This window comes from Coffea arabica, chromosome 4e (genome assembly GCF_036785885.1).
Source record: "Coffea arabica cultivar ET-39 chromosome 4e, Coffea Arabica ET-39 HiFi, whole genome shotgun sequence".
Lineage (NCBI taxonomy): Eukaryota > Viridiplantae > Streptophyta > Magnoliopsida > Gentianales > Rubiaceae > Coffea > Coffea arabica.
This window is the reverse complement of record NC_092317.1, coordinates 34,622,413-34,644,608: the sequence shown is the minus strand read 5'-3', so window position 1 is coordinate 34,644,608 and position 22,196 is coordinate 34,622,413. Positions and strand designations below refer to the sequence as shown.

Below are 22,196 nucleotides of genomic sequence, written 5' to 3'. Positions count from 1 at the left end.
TTGTAGTTTACTTCGTGATAGTAATATAAAATGAAGTGCTTTGCTTATACTTGACTTGTTGGTCTTGTACTTGACTTGTTGGTTTTACACTTGACTTGTTGGTCCCTCGAGTGGTTATTCCACCGGCTTACGTGTTACTCGCTCATCGTTGTTAGACAATGCTAAGTACTTGTTTTCTCGTCTCATAGGCAAGTGTGTACTTTCTTGCACTTAACCTAACTCGACTAAACTTGTAATATTTTGTTAAAACATGTATTAGCCGTTTTGTTACAATTGAAAAGTTGCCAGAATCCGGCTACTTTCTGATCAGATTTCCGGCTAGATTTGAGGCAGTGAGTTTTCAAAATTTTTAACTTTTTTCTTTCTTGTCAATCTGGCCCTTAATCCTACCAATATCTGATCGGATTTGTGGCCGGACTTGCTGATAAAGTTTCTGATTTCTGCGGCTTTCTTCTAGTTTTCTTATTTGATCAAGTTTTCGTAACCATCCGATTTTCAACTGTTTGGTCCTGAGATACTTGAAATGCTTGAACTTATTTGTGACTTGGACCTATTTAGGCGAGTGTGCTTTTATGTACACTCAATTGACCCGACTTGACTAAACACTTTGTAAGGCCCGAAGACAACCAATGAGACAATGAACAAGAAACCAAAACTGCTTGGGAGTAGAAGAGATAAACAATTTAAAGATCAAAAGCGTAACAATAAATAAAAGGAAAGGATTGCAAACCAATTTACTACACAGCTCCTCTTGAACTTGTAGATTAATTCAAACAAGCTACTTCAAGTTGATGAATTACAATCACTCTTGTGTACAAAGGAAAGTTCACCTCCTCCTTGCCCCGAACTCCACTCGGTCAAGCCAGGACGTTTTACAATCCCTCAGGACAACCCTCACAGAGCTACACTCATGAAGAATTCACTCACAAATGAAAAGCTTACAAAGAACCTCACACCACTAAGACTACAAATCTTCTTTTTGGAGTATTTTCTCAATAAAATCTCTCTAGATCTTTTGTATCTTCAGTGTGTAAAAGTTATCTGAAGTATCTGACCAACCACTATTTATATAGGACCAAGAAAGTGCCTCATTAAAGCATCTAACGGATAGAAAGTAGCTGAACAGTCAACTAGCCGTTGGGGACGTCGGACGTCCGACAGATTAATCACCGTCCGATCCCATCGTCCGAAAATCAGCCAAGTTGTCGTTCGGACGTCCGATGGGATTTTATCGTCCGAGCTTCTGTGTCCGAACGTCGTCCAGAGAGTTATCAAATCTTCGTGGAATTTTTAGGACGTCCGATGAGATTGATGTGCGTCCGAAGCATGCGTCCGATCCTTCAGGACGTCCGATGCTTCCTTACGAGCGTCCAACAGAGTTTCCTTCTTGATGTTCTTCATCCTTTCGGACGTCCGATCCTGACTATTTGAGCGTCCGACAGCTTCAGCATACTTAGTCCCCTTTCAATTGCACTTGTTCATGGAATCAAACAACTTCAAAACTGAAAGTATATCTTGAAGAAATATTAGTATCATCCATTTGTTTTGTAAATATCAAAAGATAGGGATCAAGATCAACATTCTCCCCCTTTTTGATGATGACAAAACAATGGATGGAAGGAAGGAAAAAGATTGAGCATATGAGCATAGACTCCCCCTCACTCATTGCAACCAAACTTATAATTTCAGAATAACTCCCCCTAACACATAGCATCCATTTCTCCCCCTTTTTGTCATCATAAGATGAGAGTAATACCCAACAACCATAATCCAACAACCATGATACCAGAATTCAGCAATACCAACATACCAACATATCACAGAGAGATAAGCAAATCATCGTTAGATCATAATAGTTCTTTTCTCTCCCTTTTTGACACCATACAAATTCAGTAGTATTCAAAAATATCAGCGAAAACACAGATCAAAGTATCGGAAATATCAAAAAAAATATTGTGAACAAGAATCACTGCAATGATTAACAAAATCTCCTATTTGTTAAAGTTAGCATCATGTCTAACTATCCAAATGCATTTCATGCCTCTTCTCATATTCTTTCTCACATAACAATCACTTTTCATGTGACCTTTTTGACAACAAAAATTACACATAACCAAAGAGTTATCTACATGAACAGGTTTAATAAATCTTACTTGTCTTCTCCTATGGATAGCAAATTCGTTGGAATTAGAATTCAACCTATTCTTTTGAAAACAGACTTGTTTCTTGTGTTTAAGCAACTCATTTAGACCATCCATTCTTCTTTTCAAATCACCTTGTTCCTTTTTGAACAAATCACAAAGTTTTTTTTTTCTATCAAGTTCAAAATGTAAAGCAGTCTCACTCTTTTTGAAGTAATCATTTTCAGCTTTCAACTTTTTATTTTGTTGAAAAAGATTTGCATTATCTCGAAGCAAAAAACCAATTTTCTGTTTTAACCCCTTGTTTCTAGCATAGGACTGTTTCAAACTATCATGCAATTTTATAATGAAAGATTCAATATCATCATCAGTTTCTTCATCACTTTCAACTTGAGAGTTATAAGATGTTACCTCATCATCTCCAATGGCCATTAGTGTAACATCCCGAATATTAGGAGGTTGTTTGTGAAGAAAATATTAAAGTGTATTTCTTTGGGTTGATTTAAAACCTTATTTTGGTTTAAAAGACTAGAAACCCTAATATTGTAGCCAAAAACCCTAGTTTACTTGTGACTAACCGGTTTTCCTAAATCTCTCATATTTTAATTGAAACCCTAATTTTAATTACTGGAATTGGAAAATTCCTCACGTTTTCTTAAAAATTTCTTTTTATTTGAAGATTATCATTTATTAAAGCCCTACTATCCAATTATCCCATGATAAGTGTAAATAAACCTAGAAAATAAGGTTTTACGCTTTGGTTTCAAGTTTGGAGTAAAATTAGGGTTTTCGCGATTTTTCGCCGGATGAATTTTCGGTACAGAGTAAGGATTAAATTTGGAGATTAAAAGTGACTTTTAAGTGAAAAATAATATGTGAGTAGTAGCAGTAAAATAAGGTTAGTGAATGGGAAGTAAAAACCCTAGTACGTGAGTTTTTAAGAAAAACGGCGCGAACCGGCGGGTCCCGCGCACTACCGTTTGAACGCACCACTGGACCACCACTTTCTTGCACCACAAGCTTATTGATATTTGAGCCAAAATATCTTCTTATATTACAGCTAAGGGGACCGAAATTTGTGGCTTATAAGCAAGGGGAAGAAAGAGAAAAATTAGTGGCTAAGAATTGTCCAAGTGTTAGCCAAATTGTGGTCTTAATTAACTCTAACCTTCTTACTCCTTATAAGACAAAAATCAGCTTCATTTCTCTTCATTTTCTGCTGCTAAGAGCCGAGAGAGAGAGAGAGTAAGAACAAGAGAGGAAAAACAAAACTCTTCTCCATTTCTTCTTCAATCCACCAACAAAGTGAGAAATCAAACAAAAGAAACCGATTAATCTTGTCTTTGAGTGGTTAGTTAGTGTTTGGTGGTGAAAGTTTGGAAAAGGAAAGCTTGGGGCTGCTTTTAGAGACTTCTAACCAAGGTAAGAGAACTCATCTCTCTAAGTTTTGCTTTTGATTTTGTTAAATTAAGTTAGTAGTTTGATTATAGTGGTGGAATCATGGATGATTAGCATGATTTAGAGGTTTTCCCCAATTTATTTGATGAACTAGGGGTTCTGATTTTCTGCTCAATGTGATGTATGATGTGTAAATGTTGCAATTAAGGTTATATAAGGTTGTTTAGTGGTGATTAGAACCAGAAATTTGAGGAAATTACACTTAGAGCTAAAAATTCCAGATTTCTGGAAAATTTCCCAAGCATTCTGTCCGAAATTGTACCTATATGTTAGAGGCCGAATTGGCCTTTTGTCAAAGAAGGAAAGTTGTATAGAATGGCATTTTATAGGTGCCTGTAAAATTTCAGCTCAATCGGAGCAACGGAGGTCGTGAAAAGTCCAAAATACCCTTGCTGTTTTAAGAATTTCCCAGCAGTCCGTTTCTTCAGTTCAGTCCAGTTTATCACGATTTTTGATCAGGATCCATTCTGATTTAGCTCTGGGCCAAAACATAAAAGTTGTAGTGTTCTGAAGTAGCTTTAAAATGCCTCAAAGAAAACCTGATTCGGACTTGTGTACACTGAGTTAGGTCCGCTACAGCATAATGCGTTTAAACAGCCGATGAATTGGTTTCTGGTTTAGTAGTCTGAGATTTTTACTAAGTTACATTAGGAAATGGACTAAGTGACCTTCATAAATGTTGTAGCTTTGTGTCTTAGCTTCGAAATGGCACAGGTTTCGTATTAATCCGATAAGTGTAGCCTTGGATAAGTTATTTCCGCTTGTATACGTCAAATCTGTCTTGTGCCACATTGAATTTCTGCACTTGTACTTGATGCGGTTCTTGTTGTTATGATATTGTGAGCCTATGGAACGGCTCTTGACATAAATTGCTGATATGTATGTTGTTGGGCTGTTGTTGAAGAAAAATAATGAAGCCTAAATGGCTGGAAAATTAGGTAAACACAAAGGGCATGCTGCCCAAATTTACGCTCGAGGACTATATAAATACACTTGCGACTTGGGTCGAGTTGATATGAATAGTACTTGAACCATCTAGGGTACTTGAGTCTTCTTGTTCGAGGTATATAAGTAAGGACTTGGCCGAACTTGTACCCTTGAGAAATGAAATAATGATTGCTCAAAGTACGTTTTCCCTTGTACTTTTGACTCGCATGACCATTTCAAGTATAAATGTTACAAAGTTTTATCATTTAAAAAGTGAGCGAGTATCTCACGAGTATTCTCCAAGTGAATTTCAATTTCTTGATTCTTATTGAACGAAACGTCTAAGTTTCGAACTCTAGTCATGTTTCAAAGTTCTCAAATTGAGTTTTATCGCAGATTTGGACTCCGAACTCGGAGTATAACCTGAAAGTGACCAGTAGCACTATATCTTTTGGGTGAGTGCTTTCAAATACCGAATTGAACTTGATACTTGAACTTGATACGTGACCAATCTGATTACATGTTATATACGTGAATTGTAAGGGCAAGAGTGTACTTTATCGCACTTGCCCTTACGTGATATACTTGTTTATTGTTGCAATTGACTTGATATACTTGTTTATGATGCGCGCACTTCCTGGAATTCCAGAAACCCTGTGGCGAGTTACTCTAGTCGAGCCGGCAAGGGCTTGGTCGATTGGGTAACGAACCCTGGGTCTCTTGTATCGTCGAGTGGAGTGATATCTCCTCGACTAATCGGTATACTCGAGTATTACCACCCGTGTTCTTGAGGATTTTGGGCCCAGCTGGGGGTTGAACGGTGGACGGAGAGTCGTTTAAGTGGTGTTCTACTGGATTGGTTACTTACTTGAAAGTTGACGGAGTGTCAACTACTACGGGATCAAGCTTCTGGTAATGCAATGGGAATTTGACTCCTGAGAGTCATCCGTATCCTTATACTTTGGAATGATTATTGTTTATTGGTTTATTGTTTCTTTTGAAAAATTTTCTACATGCGCTCATTTTAAGATTGCTACTTGACGTGCTACTGTTCACATTTATGAACACTTTATGAACACTTTATGCTCGTTACTTTGCTATATCGAAAACTCGTACTTATAAATAATGGTCAATTTGCTATTTGGAACCTCACTGGGCTCTTAGCTCATTCCACTCCATTTGTTTTCCTTTCAGGGGTACGAGTGATGCGTGAGACTTGTAAAAGACTAGCGTAGCCTTTTGTTTGACTTTTGACTTTTTGGTCTTGTACTCGCGCTATTCCTCGAATGAAACATGTTGTACTTGGATTGTATACGTTCTGAACTAGTTTGGTGTATTGAGACTTTGTACTTCGATTTCTATTAATGTAAATTATAAGCTTGAATTGGGAATGTTATTTATGGTTCATGGATGTGTGTACGTGACTCGATTGAGATAGTGAGTGAGTCCTGGCGAGAGCTGGGCAGGCGGTCTGCCGAACCCTTTGGTACGCCTTAGGGAAAGGTGGGGTCGTCACAGATGGTATCAGAGCTCCTATCGAGCTCGTGCCGGGAGAAGGTTCTTGGACTGTGGGGATTGACTTGTTAAGTGTGGAACAATTGTCTATTGTTGGGGACCTTAGATATGTATGCTGGGTAGGAATCTCTAATATGGGTAATTTACTCTTGGGACCGGCCGGCTCGAGTTGTGAATTACCTTATTGTGGATTCTTGTACCTGAACACCCAGGAGTGTTTTCATGGACGAATCGAGTAATAGTTTGGCTAGGGTTCCTATAGAGGATGATTAGGTTGTAGTATATGTCGAGAAAGTCTCGCCAAAGACCGATTTCTTTCTTCTTCCCTTGGTTATGCTTCCTTGATGTCATTTTAAGATATTGCCCCGATTATGTTCTACCCTCCCGTCCGTCTCATTCGATTTTTCAACCAACCGGTATATGGTTAGATTATTACTTGTGTTTAGTTACTTACCCTGATCTGTTGATCTGCCTGACAGGCTATCACTTGAGTTCCAGTGAATCTGTGAGATGGCACACTTGGATCCTACTATTTAACTCAGTTTTGGCTATAGTGAGACCTGAGAGTCGGAAACGAATATATAAGGAAAATACCCTATGTTATTCGAAGTGCATGTATGAATTTCGAGGACGAAATTCTTTTAAGGAGGGGAGATTGTAACATCCCGAATATTAGGAGGTTGTTTGTGAAGAAAATATTAAAGTGTATTTCTTTGGGTTGATTTAAAACCTTATTTTGGTTTAAAAGACTAGAAACCCTAATATTGTAGCCAAAAACCCTAGTTTACTTGTGACTAACCGGTTTTCCTAAATCTCTCATATTTTAATTGAAACCCTAATTTTAATTACTGGAATTGGAAAATTCCTCACGTTTTCTTAAAAATTTCTTTTTATTTGAAGATTATCATTTATTAAAGCCCTACTATCCAATTATCCCATGATAAGTGTAAATAAACCTAGAAAATAAGGTTTTACGCTTTGGTTTCAAGTTTGGAGTAAAATTAGGGTTTTCGCGATTTTTCGCCGGATGAATTTTCGGTACAGAGTAAGGATTAAATTTGGAGATTAAAAGTGACTTTTAAGTGAAAAATAATATGTGAGTAGTAGCAGTAAAATAAGGTTAGTGAATGGGAAGTAAAAACCCTAGTACGTGAGTTTTTAAGAAAAACGGCGCGAACCGGCGGGTCCCGCGCACTACCGTTTGAACGCACCACTGGACCACCACTTTCTTGCACCACAAGCTTATTGATATTTGAGCCAAAATATCTTCTTATATTACAGCTAAGGGGACCGAAATTTGTGGCTTATAAGCAAGGGGAAGAAAGAGAAAAATTAGTGGCTAAGAATTGTCCAAGTGTTAGCCAAATTGTGGTCTTAATTAACTCTAACCTTCTTACTCCTTATAAGACAAAAATCAGCTTCATTTCTCTTCATTTTCTGCTGCTAAGAGCCGAGAGAGAGAGAGAGTAAGAACAAGAGAGGAAAAACAAAACTCTTCTCCATTTCTTCTTCAATCCACCAACAAAGTGAGAAATCAAACAAAAGAAACCGATTAATCTTGTCTTTGAGTGGTTAGTTAGTGTTTGGTGGTGAAAGTTTGGAAAAGGAAAGCTTGGGGCTGCTTTTAGAGACTTCTAACCAAGGTAAGAGAACTCATCTCTCTAAGTTTTGCTTTTGATTTTGTTAAATTAAGTTAGTAGTTTGATTATAGTGGTGGAATCATGGATGATTAGCATGATTTAGAGGTTTTCCCCAATTTATTTGATGAACTAGGGGTTCTGATTTTCTGCTCAATGTGATGTATGATGTGTAAATGTTGCAATTAAGGTTATATAAGGTTGTTTAGTGGTGATTAGAACCAGAAATTTGAGGAAATTACACTTAGAGCTAAAAATTCCAGATTTCTGGAAAATTTCCCAAGCATTCTGTCCGAAATTGTACCTATATGTTAGAGGCCGAATTGGCCTTTTGTCAAAGAAGGAAAGTTGTATAGAATGGCATTTTATAGGTGCCTGTAAAATTTCAGCTCAATCGGAGCAACGGAGGTCGTGAAAAGTCCAAAATACCCTTGCTGTTTTAAGAATTTCCCAGCAGTCCGTTTCTTCAGTTCAGTCCAGTTTATCACGATTTTTGATCAGGATCCATTCTGATTTAGCTCTGGGCCAAAACATAAAAGTTGTAGTGTTCTGAAGTAGCTTTAAAATGCCTCAAAGAAAACCTGATTCGGACTTGTGTACACTGAGTTAGGTCCGCTACAGCATAATGCGTTTAAACAGCCGATGAATTGGTTTCTGGTTTAGTAGTCTGAGATTTTTACTAAGTTACATTAGGAAATGGACTAAGTGACCTTCATAAATGTTGTAGCTTTGTGTCTTAGCTTCGAAATGGCACAGGTTTCGTATTAATCCGATAAGTGTAGCCTTGGATAAGTTATTTCCGCTTGTATACGTCAAATCTGTCTTGTGCCACATTGAATTTCTGCACTTGTACTTGATGCGGTTCTTGTTGTTATGATATTGTGAGCCTATGGAACGGCTCTTGACATAAATTGCTGATATGTATGTTGTTGGGCTGTTGTTGAAGAAAAATAATGAAGCCTAAATGGCTGGAAAATTAGGTAAACACAAAGGGCATGCTGCCCAAATTTACGCTCGAGGACTATATAAATACACTTGCGACTTGGGTCGAGTTGATATGAATAGTACTTGAACCATCTAGGGTACTTGAGTCTTCTTGTTCGAGGTATATAAGTAAGGACTTGGCCGAACTTGTACCCTTGAGAAATGAAATAATGATTGCTCAAAGTACGTTTTCCCTTGTACTTTTGACTCGCATGACCATTTCAAGTATAAATGTTACAAAGTTTTATCATTTAAAAAGTGAGCGAGTATCTCACGAGTATTCTCCAAGTGAATTTCAATTTCTTGATTCTTATTGAACGAAACGTCTAAGTTTCGAACTCTAGTCATGTTTCAAAGTTCTCAAATTGAGTTTTATCGCAGATTTGGACTCCGAACTCGGAGTATAACCTGAAAGTGACCAGTAGCACTATATCTTTTGGGTGAGTGCTTTCAAATACCGAATTGAACTTGATACTTGAACTTGATACGTGACCAATCTGATTACATGTTATATACGTGAATTGTAAGGGCAAGAGTGTACTTTATCGCACTTGCCCTTACGTGATATACTTGTTTATTGTTGCAATTGACTTGATATACTTGTTTATGATGCGCGCACTTCCTGGAATTCCAGAAACCCTGTGGCGAGTTACTCTAGTCGAGCCGGCAAGGGCTTGGTCGATTGGGTAACGAACCCTGGGTCTCTTGTATCGTCGAGTGGAGTGATATCTCCTCGACTAATCGGTATACTCGAGTATTACCACCCGTGTTCTTGAGGATTTTGGGCCCAGCTGGGGGTTGAACGGTGGACGGAGAGTCGTTTAAGTGGTGTTCTACTGGATTGGTTACTTACTTGAAAGTTGACGGAGTGTCAACTACTACGGGATCAAGCTTCTGGTAATGCAATGGGAATTTGACTCCTGAGAGTCATCCGTATCCTTATACTTTGGAATGATTATTGTTTATTGGTTTATTGTTTCTTTTGAAAAATTTTCTACATGCGCTCATTTTAAGATTGCTACTTGACGTGCTACTGTTCACATTTATGAACACTTTATGAACACTTTATGCTCGTTACTTTGCTATATCGAAAACTCGTACTTATAAATAATGGTCAATTTGCTATTTGGAACCTCACTGGGCTCTTAGCTCATTCCACTCCATTTGTTTTCCTTTCAGGGGTACGAGTGATGCGTGAGACTTGTAAAAGACTAGCGTAGCCTTTTGTTTGACTTTTGACTTTTTGGTCTTGTACTCGCGCTATTCCTCGAATGAAACATGTTGTACTTGGATTGTATACGTTCTGAACTAGTTTGGTGTATTGAGACTTTGTACTTCGATTTCTATTAATGTAAATTATAAGCTTGAATTGGGAATGTTATTTATGGTTCATGGATGTGTGTACGTGACTCGATTGAGATAGTGAGTGAGTCCTGGCGAGAGCTGGGCAGGCGGTCTGCCGAACCCTTTGGTACGCCTTAGGGAAAGGTGGGGTCGTCACAGATAGTGCCATTTGGGCCAACTCTTCTTTTTCTCTTTTTGAATTGCATTCATCCCATGTAATTTTGCAATCTCCTCTTGAACTTCTCTTGTTGAAGATCTTCTTGAAACATTTGATGTGAGGAGTTATATCATTGTCCACTTCCATGTTTTCATTACCCATGAAGAATGGGTTATCCCCCAATTGAGATACTTTAAAAGCTATGCCACTCTTATACATTCTTGCATTTTCTTCCTCTTGCACTTTAAATTTCAGCTTTAATTCATAAGAGATTAGGGAATTCACAAGAGATTCAATGGACATAGAATTTAAATCCTTTGCCTCTTCTATAGCATTTATTTTGTTTTCCCATTCTTTTGGCAAGGCATTCAAAATCTTTCTATTTTTCTCACCCAAAGAATATTCTTTTCCAAGCAATTTAAGATCTTGAATAATGTCACAAAATCTAGTACACATCTTATCAACATTTTCAAGAGGATGCATTTTGAAAAATTCATATTGAGAAGCAAGCAAAGATTTCTTTTGTTCTTTAATATCTTGGTTACCTTCATGAAATTCACACAATTTATCCCAAATATCTTTAGCTGATTTACAACCTTTAATCCTACTAGATTCATTTACATCTAATGCATTGTACAATATATACATGGCCTTGGCATTCAAAGAAAGGTATCTCTTGTCTTTTTCATTCAATTCTTGTCTAGTCTTTAATCTACTCAAATTAGTGGTAGAGTCAACTATTCTAACTTCATAAGGACCATCTTCTACCACATACCATAATTCAATATAAACGGATTGTAAGAAAATCATCATTCTTTGTTTCCACATGCTAAAATGAGAACCATTAAACATAGGTGGTCTATCAATAGATTGCCCTTCTAAAAAAGAAACATTTATGGTTGCCATGATCTTTACTCTAAGCGGTTAAGCTTAATCTCTAGGAGACCAAGCTCTGATGCCAATTGTAAGGCCCGAAGACAACCAATGAGACAATGAACAAGAAAGCAAAACTGCTTGGGAGTAGAAGAGATAAACAATTTAAAGATCAAAAGCGTAACAATAAATAAAAGGAAAGGATTGCAAACCAATTTACTACACAGCTCCTCTTGAACTTGTAGATTAATTCAAACAAGCTACTTCAAGTTGATGAATTACAATCACTCTTGTGTACAAAGGAAGGTTCACCTCCTCCTTGCCCCGAACTCCACTCGGTCAAGCCAGGACGTTTTACAATCCCTCAGGACAACCCTCACAGAGCTACACTCATGAAGAATTCACTCACAAATGAAAAGCTTACAAAGAACCTCACACCACTAAGACTACAAATCTTCTTTTTGGAGTATTTTCTCACTAAAATCTCTCTAGATCTTTTGTATCTTCAGTGTGCAAAAGTTATCTGAAGTATCTGACCAACACTATTTATATAGGACCAAGAAAGTGCCTCATTAAAGTATCCAACGGATAGAAAGTAGCTAAACAGTCAACTAGCCGTTGGGGACGTCGGACGTCCGACAGATTAATCACCGTCCGATCCCATCGTCCGAAAATCAGCCAAGTTGTCGTTCGGACGTCCGATGGGATTTTATCGTCCGAGCTTCTGTGTCCGAACGTCGTCCAGAGAGTTATCAAATCTTCGTGGAATTTTTAGGACGTCCGATGAGATTGATGTGCGTCCGAAGCATGCGTCCGATCCTTCAGGACGTCCGATGCTTCCTTACGAGCGTCCTACAGAGTTTCCTTCTTGATGTTCTTCATCCTTTCGGACGTCCGATCCTGACTATTTGAGCGTCCGACAGCTTCAGCATACTTAGTCCCCTTTCAATTGCACTTGTTCATGGAATCAAACAACTTCAAAACTGAAAGTATATCTTGAAGAAATATTAGTATCATCCATTTGTTTTGTAAATATCAAAAGATAGGGATCAAGATCAACACACTTGATAACTCCTTCACGCATGAACAAGTAACTTGATTTGTATATTGACTTGAAATATTTAGAATACTTGAGAATATGAATTACTGGACATTACTTGAGAGTGTGAATTACTAGACATTACTTGCTACTTGATTCTGGCTAGGCGAGTGTGTCATTATCACACTTGGCCTCCCTTTCTTGAATGATCTTGTACTCACTTAAACTTGATTGACCTGTACTTGTGTTTGTGCTTGTATTTGACTTGCAAGTGCTGAGCGGCCGCATGTACCACACTCCATCCGAGTGGGAGGTACCTCTCATTTCGTCTAAGTACTTTTATCTCGATTAAGTCGATTGGAGAGTTATCTCATCGACACTAGAGTTGAGCGGTCGCATGTACCACACTCCATCCGAGTGGGAGGTACCTCTCATCCCGTCTCAGTACTTTTATCCCGATTAAGTCGATGGAGAGTTATCTCATCAACACTAGGGCTGAGCGGTCGCTTGTACCACACTCCATCCGAGTGGGAGGTACCTCTCATCCCGTCTCAGTACCTCTATGCTGTTTTATCGAGTGGAGTGTTATCTCCTCGACTAATTGGTATATTCGAATATTACCACCACTGTTTATTTCTGAATACGGAGCCTTAAGTGACAACTAACGTCTCCAAGCTTTACTGTGTCAGCGTTGGATAATTGCCAATGATTCCAATCTTGATTACTGAATACTTGGGGGCTATAAGCCATATCCTAAATTACTGTATATCTGGGACTATAAGTCCAACCCCGGGGCTAGTTGGTCAAATCGAGCCGGCAAGGGTTTGGTCAAGGAGATCAACGAACCTTGGTACTTCTTAGACGTTCGGGCCCGGTAGGGGGTGATCGGTGGACGGAAACTGGTGTAAAGTGGGGATCTACGGACGTTATACTTTCGTGGTTGACGGAGAGTCAACGGACCTTGATCAAGCTACTGTGAAACTTGCTCCTGAGAGCAACCTATATCCTTTGACATGAATGTGTTCCTTACTGCACCCTTTTGCATGTTTTATCTGGCTATTTGCTCAATTATATACTGGATTATGATTTCATTGAAGTTGACTTGTTTCTCGATGTCTGAATATGCTATTTTGTCTCGTATTTTACTTACTTAATTACTTGGAACCTCACTGGGCTTCTAGCTCATTCCACGCTATTTATTTTCCTTACAGGGATAAGAACATGAGAGGTTGAATTGAGAAAGGCCTCGTTTTCTTCTAAGTTTGTTAGTTGCTGGTGTGAGCACTGCATAGGTGTCTAGCCGACTTGTTTGGTTTGATTTTTGGCAAGTTCAACTCTTTGGTTGTAATAATTTCATTTTCTTTTGAGGGTCTATTTGTAAATCTTCATGTTATTTGACTAAGTCTGTGACGACTCGTAAAATTCATTATATTTTTCTTAAAAATTCCATTTTATTTGAACTTTATTACTTTAGTCTAGCCTTACTACTCAATCACCCCACAATAAGTGCAAATGAACATAGAATTAAGGCTTTTCCCTTTCGTTTTCAAGTTATCGCAAATTAGAGTTTTTTACGCCTTTTCGTAGTGTGACTATTCGGTACGGAGTGTGGATCATATTTGGTGATTAAGAGTGAGTTTTAGATAATATTAAGTGTATAATTAGAAAGAATAATAATAAATTAGTGAATTATAAGTTAAAGCCCTAGTATACTCGATTTAAGGAAAATCGACTCGAATTGACGGGTATCGTTCACTACCGATTGAACACACCACTTGACCACCACTTCATTAACTTAATCTCATTGTTATTAGAGCCAAAAGATCAGCCATAATCAGCATGTGATGGCTGAAATTCTTGACTAAGAAAGCCAACGAAAAGAAAAAAAATTGAGGAAGATCTTGGAGTGACACTTGGAGAACATCAAGCCATCTTTGACCAAATTCAAGTCCAAGCTTCTTATCTCTCTTGGACTTCACTTTCTCTTCATTTTGCAGCTATGGTGGCCGAAAATTGAGAGACAAAAAAGAGAGAAGGAGAGCTTCAATCCATCTTGGGTTTTGCTTGATTGAGTGAGAAAACAAGAAAACTAAACCGATTAACTTGCAAATTGAGAGTTTGGGAAACTTAAGGAGCTAAATTTCACAAGGAAAGGTGAAGGATAACTCTTGCAAGCCCTTTTATTGTGGTATTATGGCTGACCATCCTTTCCTTTTCCCTTACTCTTGTTTGAGTTATGTAGTAACTTGAATTCATGCTTGGTAATATCTAATCTAAGTGATTTTGATGATTGTAGTGATGAATTTTGAGTTGGGGTTTTGAATGGTTCACTTGTAATTCTTGTTGTTTGGGTGATATATAGTGTATGTAGGCTTGTATAGGAGGTAGTAGTAGTGGTTTTAAGCTAGAAATGTGAAGTTACACCTTGAATACCTTAAATTCCAGAATTGAGATTCTTCATTGCTCTGTCTGACCATGATGGAGGGCGAATTAGGCTTAGCACAAAACATAAAAGTTGTAGGGAATGATGTTGTATAGCTTCCTGTAAAAGTTCAGCTCAATCTGAATACTGTAGCATGTGAAAATACAAAAATACCCCTGATTGCCATAGGTAGAGCTCTGTGAACAGTGTTGACATTTCACCAATCTAACAGTGTCTGTTCACCCTGATCCGTACTGAATTAGCATTTGGACAAAACACAGAAGTTGTAGTGTTATGGTTTAGCTGTCCAACGGCCCTAAAAACGGATCAATCGGACTTCGGTAGCCTGAGTTATTGTCGTTTAAGCATAGTGCGATTAACTAGCCTGATTGTGAGATTCTGGTTCTGTAATTTGAAATTTTGACCTGGATACACTACGAACTGGACTGAGTAGCCTTCATCAAAGTTGTAGCCCTTTATCTTAGCTTCGGAACGGTATAAATTATACACCAATTTGATAAGCATAGCTTCTGTTGTGTCCGATACGCTAAGTGACATCAAATCTATCTTTTGTTTTATGACTTAAACTTCATTTCCAGACATTTTTCTAACTTGATTTTGTACTTGTATGACGCTAAGCCTATTGAATGGCTATTGAAATGAGATTATTTTGTATGTGACTTTGGGACTGATTGAGGAGAAGAATGAAGCCATAAATGGTTGGAGGCGTGCCGCCCAAATTTGCACTCGAGAGATAGGTAGATATACTCGCGACTTAAATAGGGATTTGGGGTCAAGTTCGACTTGGATCGCCTATGGTATTCGAGTTTTCTTTAGTCAGGATATATAAGCTAAAAGTTTGCCGGAAACTCGTACTCTTGGAAAATGAAAGTAATAATCGATAGAAATACGTTTTCCTCGTTCTTTCGACTCCAATAGGAGTTCTAAAGTTTTAACCGCTTCCTTACCGAAACTAAATGAGCGAGCATAAATTTTTCGGGATTTGATAAGTATCTTGAATGCTACTTAAACGAGTTACATTTACTTGATTTTTTTGAAGCGAAACTCCAATGTTTCGAACTCTAGAGAGTTTTACATTCGTCAATGATATTTTATCGCAGATTTGGACTCCGACCAAAGAGTTGGACCTGAATGTGATTTTTGAAAAGCACTACATTTTGGTGAGTGCATCCAAATACCTGGTTGAACTGGACACTTGTTTTCAATACTTGATCAATGTAAATAAATGACATGTGATTTGTTTGATCGGGCAAGAGTGTACTTTATCGCACTTGTCTTAATATGGTATATACTTATTTATTGTTGCAATTAACTTGATATACTTGTACTTGAGTTGTAAGTGCGGAGCGGCAGCATGTACCACACTCAATCCGAGTGGGAGGTGCTTCTCATTCCCGTCTCCATACTTTTATTTTGATTCAGTCGATTTGAGATGTTATCTCATCGACAATCCACTGGCTAGTTAATCGAGTCGAGCCGGCAAGGGCTTGGTCGATTAGATAACGAACCATGGGTAGTTAGTGATGCCAAGTGGAGTGTTATCTCCTCGACTAATCGGTATACTCGAGTATTACCACCAGTGTTTAGTTGGTGTTCGGGCCCGGTAAGGGGTTGAATGTTGGACGGATTGTAGTTAAACGAAGTACTACTGGACTGGTTACTTTCCTTGAAAGTTGACGGAGTGTCAACTAATACTTGATCATGCTCTGGTGAAACAATGGGAAATTTGGCTCCTGAGAGCCATCGGTATCCTTACATCTGGATTGTTATTCGTAGTGTTATTGTTTCTTTTAGAAAAGAATTTTCACTCGTTCACTTGGAAATTTGCTACTTGAAGTGTATTGTTCACTTTTATGAACTTGTTATGCTCATTCTTATGCTACGTTGATACTTGTACTTTTAAATAATGGTCAACTTGCTATTTGGAACCTCACTGGATTTTTAGCTCATTCCACGCAATTTATTTTCCTTACAGGGGATACGAGCGAGGCGTGAGACGTGTACAGATTAGCGTAGTCTAGTTATTTTAAATTTTGAAATTGTACTCGCGCTAGCACTCGACAACGGTTCTTTGTACTTGAATTGTAAATGCTTGAAAGTATCTTGGCGTGCAGAAGTTTTGTATCTGGGTTTAAGCATCAATGTATATATTAAGTTGAAGTGGATGTGTTATTTATTTTCTATGGATGTATGTTATTTTTCTTGAGCTATGACTGAGTGAGTCCTGGCGAGAGTTGGCAAGAGGTGCCTCAGAAGGAGGTCAGACTCCAGCCCCTCAAGTATCTTGTGGATACTGTGGGAAATCCAACCACACAGAAGATAATTGTTGGCGAAAGGCTCGAAGGTGTTTATGGTGTGGAAGTACTAAGCACCAGATCGCCAATTGTCTACTGATCAGTGATACCCAACCAGCCGACACATCAAACCCTAAACAACCGAATAGAGGAGGGGATAAATCCAGAGTGCCGGCTAGAGTATATGCTTTAGACCACCAAAAACAATTCATGTATTCCCTTGTCTGGCTACATGTTTGGCTAATGGTGAGATTTGGGAGCTAAAGAATGACATGCAAGAAAAATACCATGAGCTATGTACGGATATCTGCATGAATATCGAGGACAAAATTCTTTTAAGGGGGAAGAGTGTGACGACTCATAAAATTCCTTATATTTTTCTTAAAAATTCCCTTTTATTTGAACTTTATTACATTAGCCTAGCCTTACTACTCAATCACCCCACAATAAGTGCAAATGAATATAAAATTAAGGGTTTTCCCTTTCGTTTTCAAGTTATCGCAAATTAGCGATTTTTACGTCTTTTCGTAGTGTGACTATTCGGTACGGAGTGTGGATCAAATTTGGTGATTAAGAGTGAGTTTTAGATGATATTCAGTATATAATCAAAAGGAATAATAATAAGTTAGTGAATTATAAGTTAAAACCCTAGTATACGCGATTTAAGGAAAATCGGCTCGAAACGACGGGTATCGTTCACTACCGATTGAACACACCACTTGACCACCACTTCATTAACTTAATCTCATTGTTATTAGAGCCAAAAGATCAGCCATAATCAGCATGTGATGGTCAAAATTCTTGACTAAGAAATCCAAGGAAAAGAAAAAAAATTGAGGAAGATCTTGGAGTGACACTTGGAGAACATCTAGCCATCTTTGACCAAATTCAAGTCCAAGCTTCTTATCTCTCCTGAACTTCACTTTCTCTTCATTTTGCAGCTATGGCGGCTGAAAATTGAGAGACAAAAAAGTGAGAAAGAGAGCTTCAATCCATCATGGATTTTGCTTGATTGAGTGAGAAAACAAGAAAACTAAATCGATTAACTTGCAAATTGAGAGTTTGGGAAGCTTAGGGAGCTAAATTTCACAAGGAAAGGTGAAGAATAACTCTTGCAAGCCCTTTTATTGAGGTATTATGGCTGACCATCCTTTCCTTTTCCCTTACTCTTCCTTGAATTATGTAGTAACTTGAATTCATGCTTGGTAATACCTAATCTAAGTGATTTTTATGATTGTAGTGATGAATTTTGAGTTAGAGTTTTGAATGGTTCACTTGTAATTCTTGTTGTTTGGATGGTATATGGTGTATGTAGGCTTGTATAGGAGGTAGTAGTAGTGGTTTTAAGCTAGAAATGTGAAGTTACACCTTGAATACCTTAAATTCCAGAATTGAGATTCTTCATTACTCTGTTCTGCCCGGTTCTGTTTGACCATGATGGAGGGTGAATTAGACTTAGCACAAAACATAAAAGTTGTAGGGAATGATGTTGTTTAGCTTCCTGTAAAAGTTCAGCTCAATCTGAGTACTGTATCATGTGAAAAGAAAAAATTACTCCTGACTGCCATAGGTAGAACTCTGTGAACAGTGTTGACATTTCACCAATCTGACCGTGTCTGTTCACCCTGATCCGTACTGAATTGGCATTTGACCAAAACACAAAAGTTGTAGTGATATATTTTAGATATCCAACGGCCCTAAAAACCTGTCAATCGGACTTTGGTAGCCTGAGTTATTGTGGTTTATGCATAGTGCGGTTAACTAGCCTGATTGTGAGATTCTGGTTCTGTAATTTGAAATTTTGACCTGGATACACTATGAACTGTGTGAGAATCCGTATTTTTCATTTTCTAGGTTATATATTTTTTTTTCATGGCTTGTTTTCTGCATTTTCGTGATTAGAAAAATTTCTAGATGAATTTAAGGAGCAGATATAATTTTTAGATGTTTTTTCTAGTATCGAATGGATTTTGAGAAATTAAGAGCATATACCGGACGTGGGACCCACTAGTGCGAAAAGTTCGGAAAAATTCGACCAACTAGGTTAAGTTTTAGATACTGGAGTTAATTTATCGGGTGTTAAGAGATAAGTAGAGGTTGCAATTTGGATTGATATGAGAGAGGCAAGTTAGGTAGGTATTTAATAAAAGGTGACAAGTGTCACTTGGCTATTGGTTGGACCATTTGACTACTATTGCATGTCTTACCAATTGACTTAAATATCTTAAAAATTCACCAAAAATCCCTCATTCTTCTCTTCCTCTTGGCCGAATCTCTTAAGCAAGGAAAGAAAGAAAACTCTTCAAGATTTTGGCTTCCATCTTGCTTCAATCAACTTACTCAACTATCCAACCTTGATTTTGCTCCATAAAACCACTTAAGGAAGTGTTGGTGAGTTGTTGTGTGGAATTATTTGGAAAGCTAAGGTGACCAATAGCTCTCTCTCTCTTGTTTTAAGGTAAGTTGTGAAGAACCACCCTCCTCCTTTAATTGATGCTTAAATCATGCTTAGTGGTAGTAGAAGATGCAAGTTTATGGATTAATTCTTGATTTGTGGTTGAAATGATCAAGTTTTATTATTTTTGGGGATTTTTCTGTTTTAATATAAGCATGATTGTGTGGCTATCTATGATGATTGGAAATGGTCTATAATGACTTAAGGAGGTGGGAAAAGTGATTAATTGCAACCAATTTCTGGTTTGGAAGAAATTTCAGAAAACTAGGGTTCTTGAGGGAGCATTCTGTCCGAAATTTTAGGTCCTATATAGAGGCCTAATTGGCCTTGTCTTAAAACATGAAAGTTGTATGGAATGACATTTTATAGGTGCCTACAAAATTTCAGGTCAATCGGAGTAGTGTAGAATGAGATAAGTCGAAATTACTATTGCTGTTCTGGTTTTACCCGAATGTAAGAATTGCGCCTGTAATTGGTTGTTTTGGCTGGAATTGCTTCAAAAATTGGTTGTTGAGGCCTTCTGATGAAATTTAACCCTGTTTCTTAGTTTTCAGCTGGTTTTGGAATTTCTGGATTTGGACTTGTAGAGCCTGAGTTATGATGTTTCCTCTAGAATGCGTTTTGGTGAATCTGTTTTACCTGTTTGATGTAGTATCTTGCATTTTCGACCTGTTTGCACTCAAAACTGGGTTGAGTGACCTTCTGTGATGTTGTAGCCCTGTCTCTTAGCTTCGAAATGGTGGGTCTTTCACCCTCATCCGATAATCGTAGTGAAATTGGTGCCATTACCGCAAAATGAAAACAAAAACTGTTTTTTTTTCAGGGCCAAAGCTAGTTACATTTCCGAAATTTCTGGTTTCCTTTAATGTTTGTATATGCTTATGGAACCCTATTGGGGTCATGTTTGGCCTTGGTTTATGACTCGTTATCGAGTCTCATGGTATTTGTTTGCATGTTTTAGGACGTGACCGTGGTGCACAACGTTCTTTTGACGGAAGTGCATGAAACCACATTTGCGAGCTGTGAGTGTTCTATATACGTTTTGTTTCTATGACTATGTGGATTTTTGTGACTATGTGGTTATTTGTGAACATTTGATTAAATGTTAATTGTTTTCTACGATTTCTAAAATGATCTTTTGCTAGGTGAGTGTGTACTTTATCGCACTCGACCTAAATAAATATGAGATTTTTGGTGTTTAAATGTTGAAATATTAATTGCGCATGAATGTAAGCCTTTTGGCTGAACTGGGCCCTTGCCTTTGTTACCGATCGACTCGAGCCAGAAGCGGACTCGATCGGGCGATTTGGTGACCTGGGTGCACATTTGGTATACTCGAGTATTACCTTGTAGTCCGGTCAACGTCCGGATGGGTGGAGTCCGGTCAACGTCCGGATGGGGGGAAAAGCCTGGCCAACGTCCAGGAGGAGGTAAACAAGAATGAACAAACGAACGTCAAAGAAAAAAACGAGGGGTTTTACTTACAAAGATGCAATTTTAAATAATTGGAGGAATAAGGAAATGAATGGGAAACGAACAACGAATTGCTCCTTGTGAGCCTGTATCCTTTTAATGAATGTATTATAATTGCTTTATATTGGACATGTTTTCTGGATTATTTGTTATTACATGATTCATGTCCTTGTTCAATTACTTGTTTTTGTATATAGAATCTCACTGAGTTTTTAGCTCACCCCTTTAGTTTGTTTTCCTTAACAGGGGAAGGCGAGCAAGGACGAGAGCTCAGTTTAGACTAGCCTAGACTAGTTTTTGGTGTTGTAATGGTTCTCGCCCTAGTGCTTGGCACGGGCTGGATGTGTGGTGAACTGAGAACCTTTGTATTTGATGTTTGTACTCCCTTTTGAGATAGTAATGTATATAAGTTTTGCGTTAAGTTTTGGATCGTCGTTATATTTATTCTCATGATTTATTTCGATTTTTAATTGAGGATTGAAGTGAACGAGTGAGTCCTGGCGAGAGCTGGGCAGGCGGTTCGCCGAACCCTGGGGTCCGACCTAGGGGGAAGTGGGGCCGTCACAGGTGGTATCAGAGCTTAGGCTTCAGATTCCTGTAGTGTATCCTAGGCTTGAAGTTTAGGATGCCGGACTGTGGGATTTGATTTGATTCGATTTGACTTGAAAGTTAAGCGATTGAGTGATAAAACCTATAGCTGCTTCGCGTGGTCTCAGCGCGGAGTGACCCTGGACTAAGTGGTGAATAACTATGAGGGACTAAGTGAAGCTATGAATTGCGAATGTTATAGGCCTTAAATCTTTCTCATGGTATCTGAGGATCATAGATAGGTATGTCAGGTAGGAATTCCGATTGTAGATAGTTTATTCTTGGGACTGCAGCTCGAGATGTGAATTATCTTATTTCGGATTCTTGTGCCTGAGTACTCCAGAGTTGAGACGCTGCTAAGTACTTGAGACTTGCATTTTGGGAACATGAGCAGGCTTTGTCTGACTAGAATGAGCACAAGAGGACAGGGACATCTAGTTTGGATAGTAAGTGATGTGAGGGACTGGACGGGCTGATACTGGGACGACTTCACCTTTTTCTTTTGATTTACCTGTATATTGTTACTACATGACGTTAGTATACATGTGTGTACATGGTTATCTGTCCAACTTGATATGTATTTGTGTATTTGCTTATCCGTCTTCTTGAAACGGCATGTTATGTGCGTATATGTTTATTGGTGTATTTGGAATGCTAGAATTTGTTCCTGTAGTCAATTTACTGTGTTTATTTACTAAGTTACCTTTTGGGAAAAAGAAAAGAAAATAGAGAGGGAAAACATATATATGGACGGGAGACGTAGTCGTGGACGTGGAGCTAGTCGTGGCCGTGGAGCTAGGCAAGCTCAAGAACCGAGAGAAGAAAGAGAAACAGTGGCCGAGCAAGAACAGGGACCGAGGGTTGAGGC

The 22,196-nt window shown here is 38.3% G+C and overlaps 2 long non-coding RNA genes across 2 annotated transcripts; both read left to right on the top strand.

Moving 5' to 3' along the window:
• Positions 1 to 3,375: 3,375 nt before the first annotated feature.
• Positions 3,376 to 5,922, top strand: LOC140005770 (uncharacterized). Its single transcript, XR_011813337.1, has 2 exons — positions 3,376 to 3,563; positions 5,721 to 5,922. It is a non-coding gene; the product is annotated as an uncharacterized lncRNA (long non-coding RNA).
• Positions 5,923 to 7,496: 1,574 nt separating this feature from the next.
• LOC140005769 (uncharacterized) lies at positions 7,497 to 10,043 on the top strand. The gene is made up of 2 exons (XR_011813336.1): positions 7,497 to 7,684; positions 9,842 to 10,043. It is a non-coding gene; the product is annotated as an uncharacterized lncRNA (long non-coding RNA).
• The last annotated feature ends 12,153 nt before the right edge of the window (positions 10,044 to 22,196 follow it).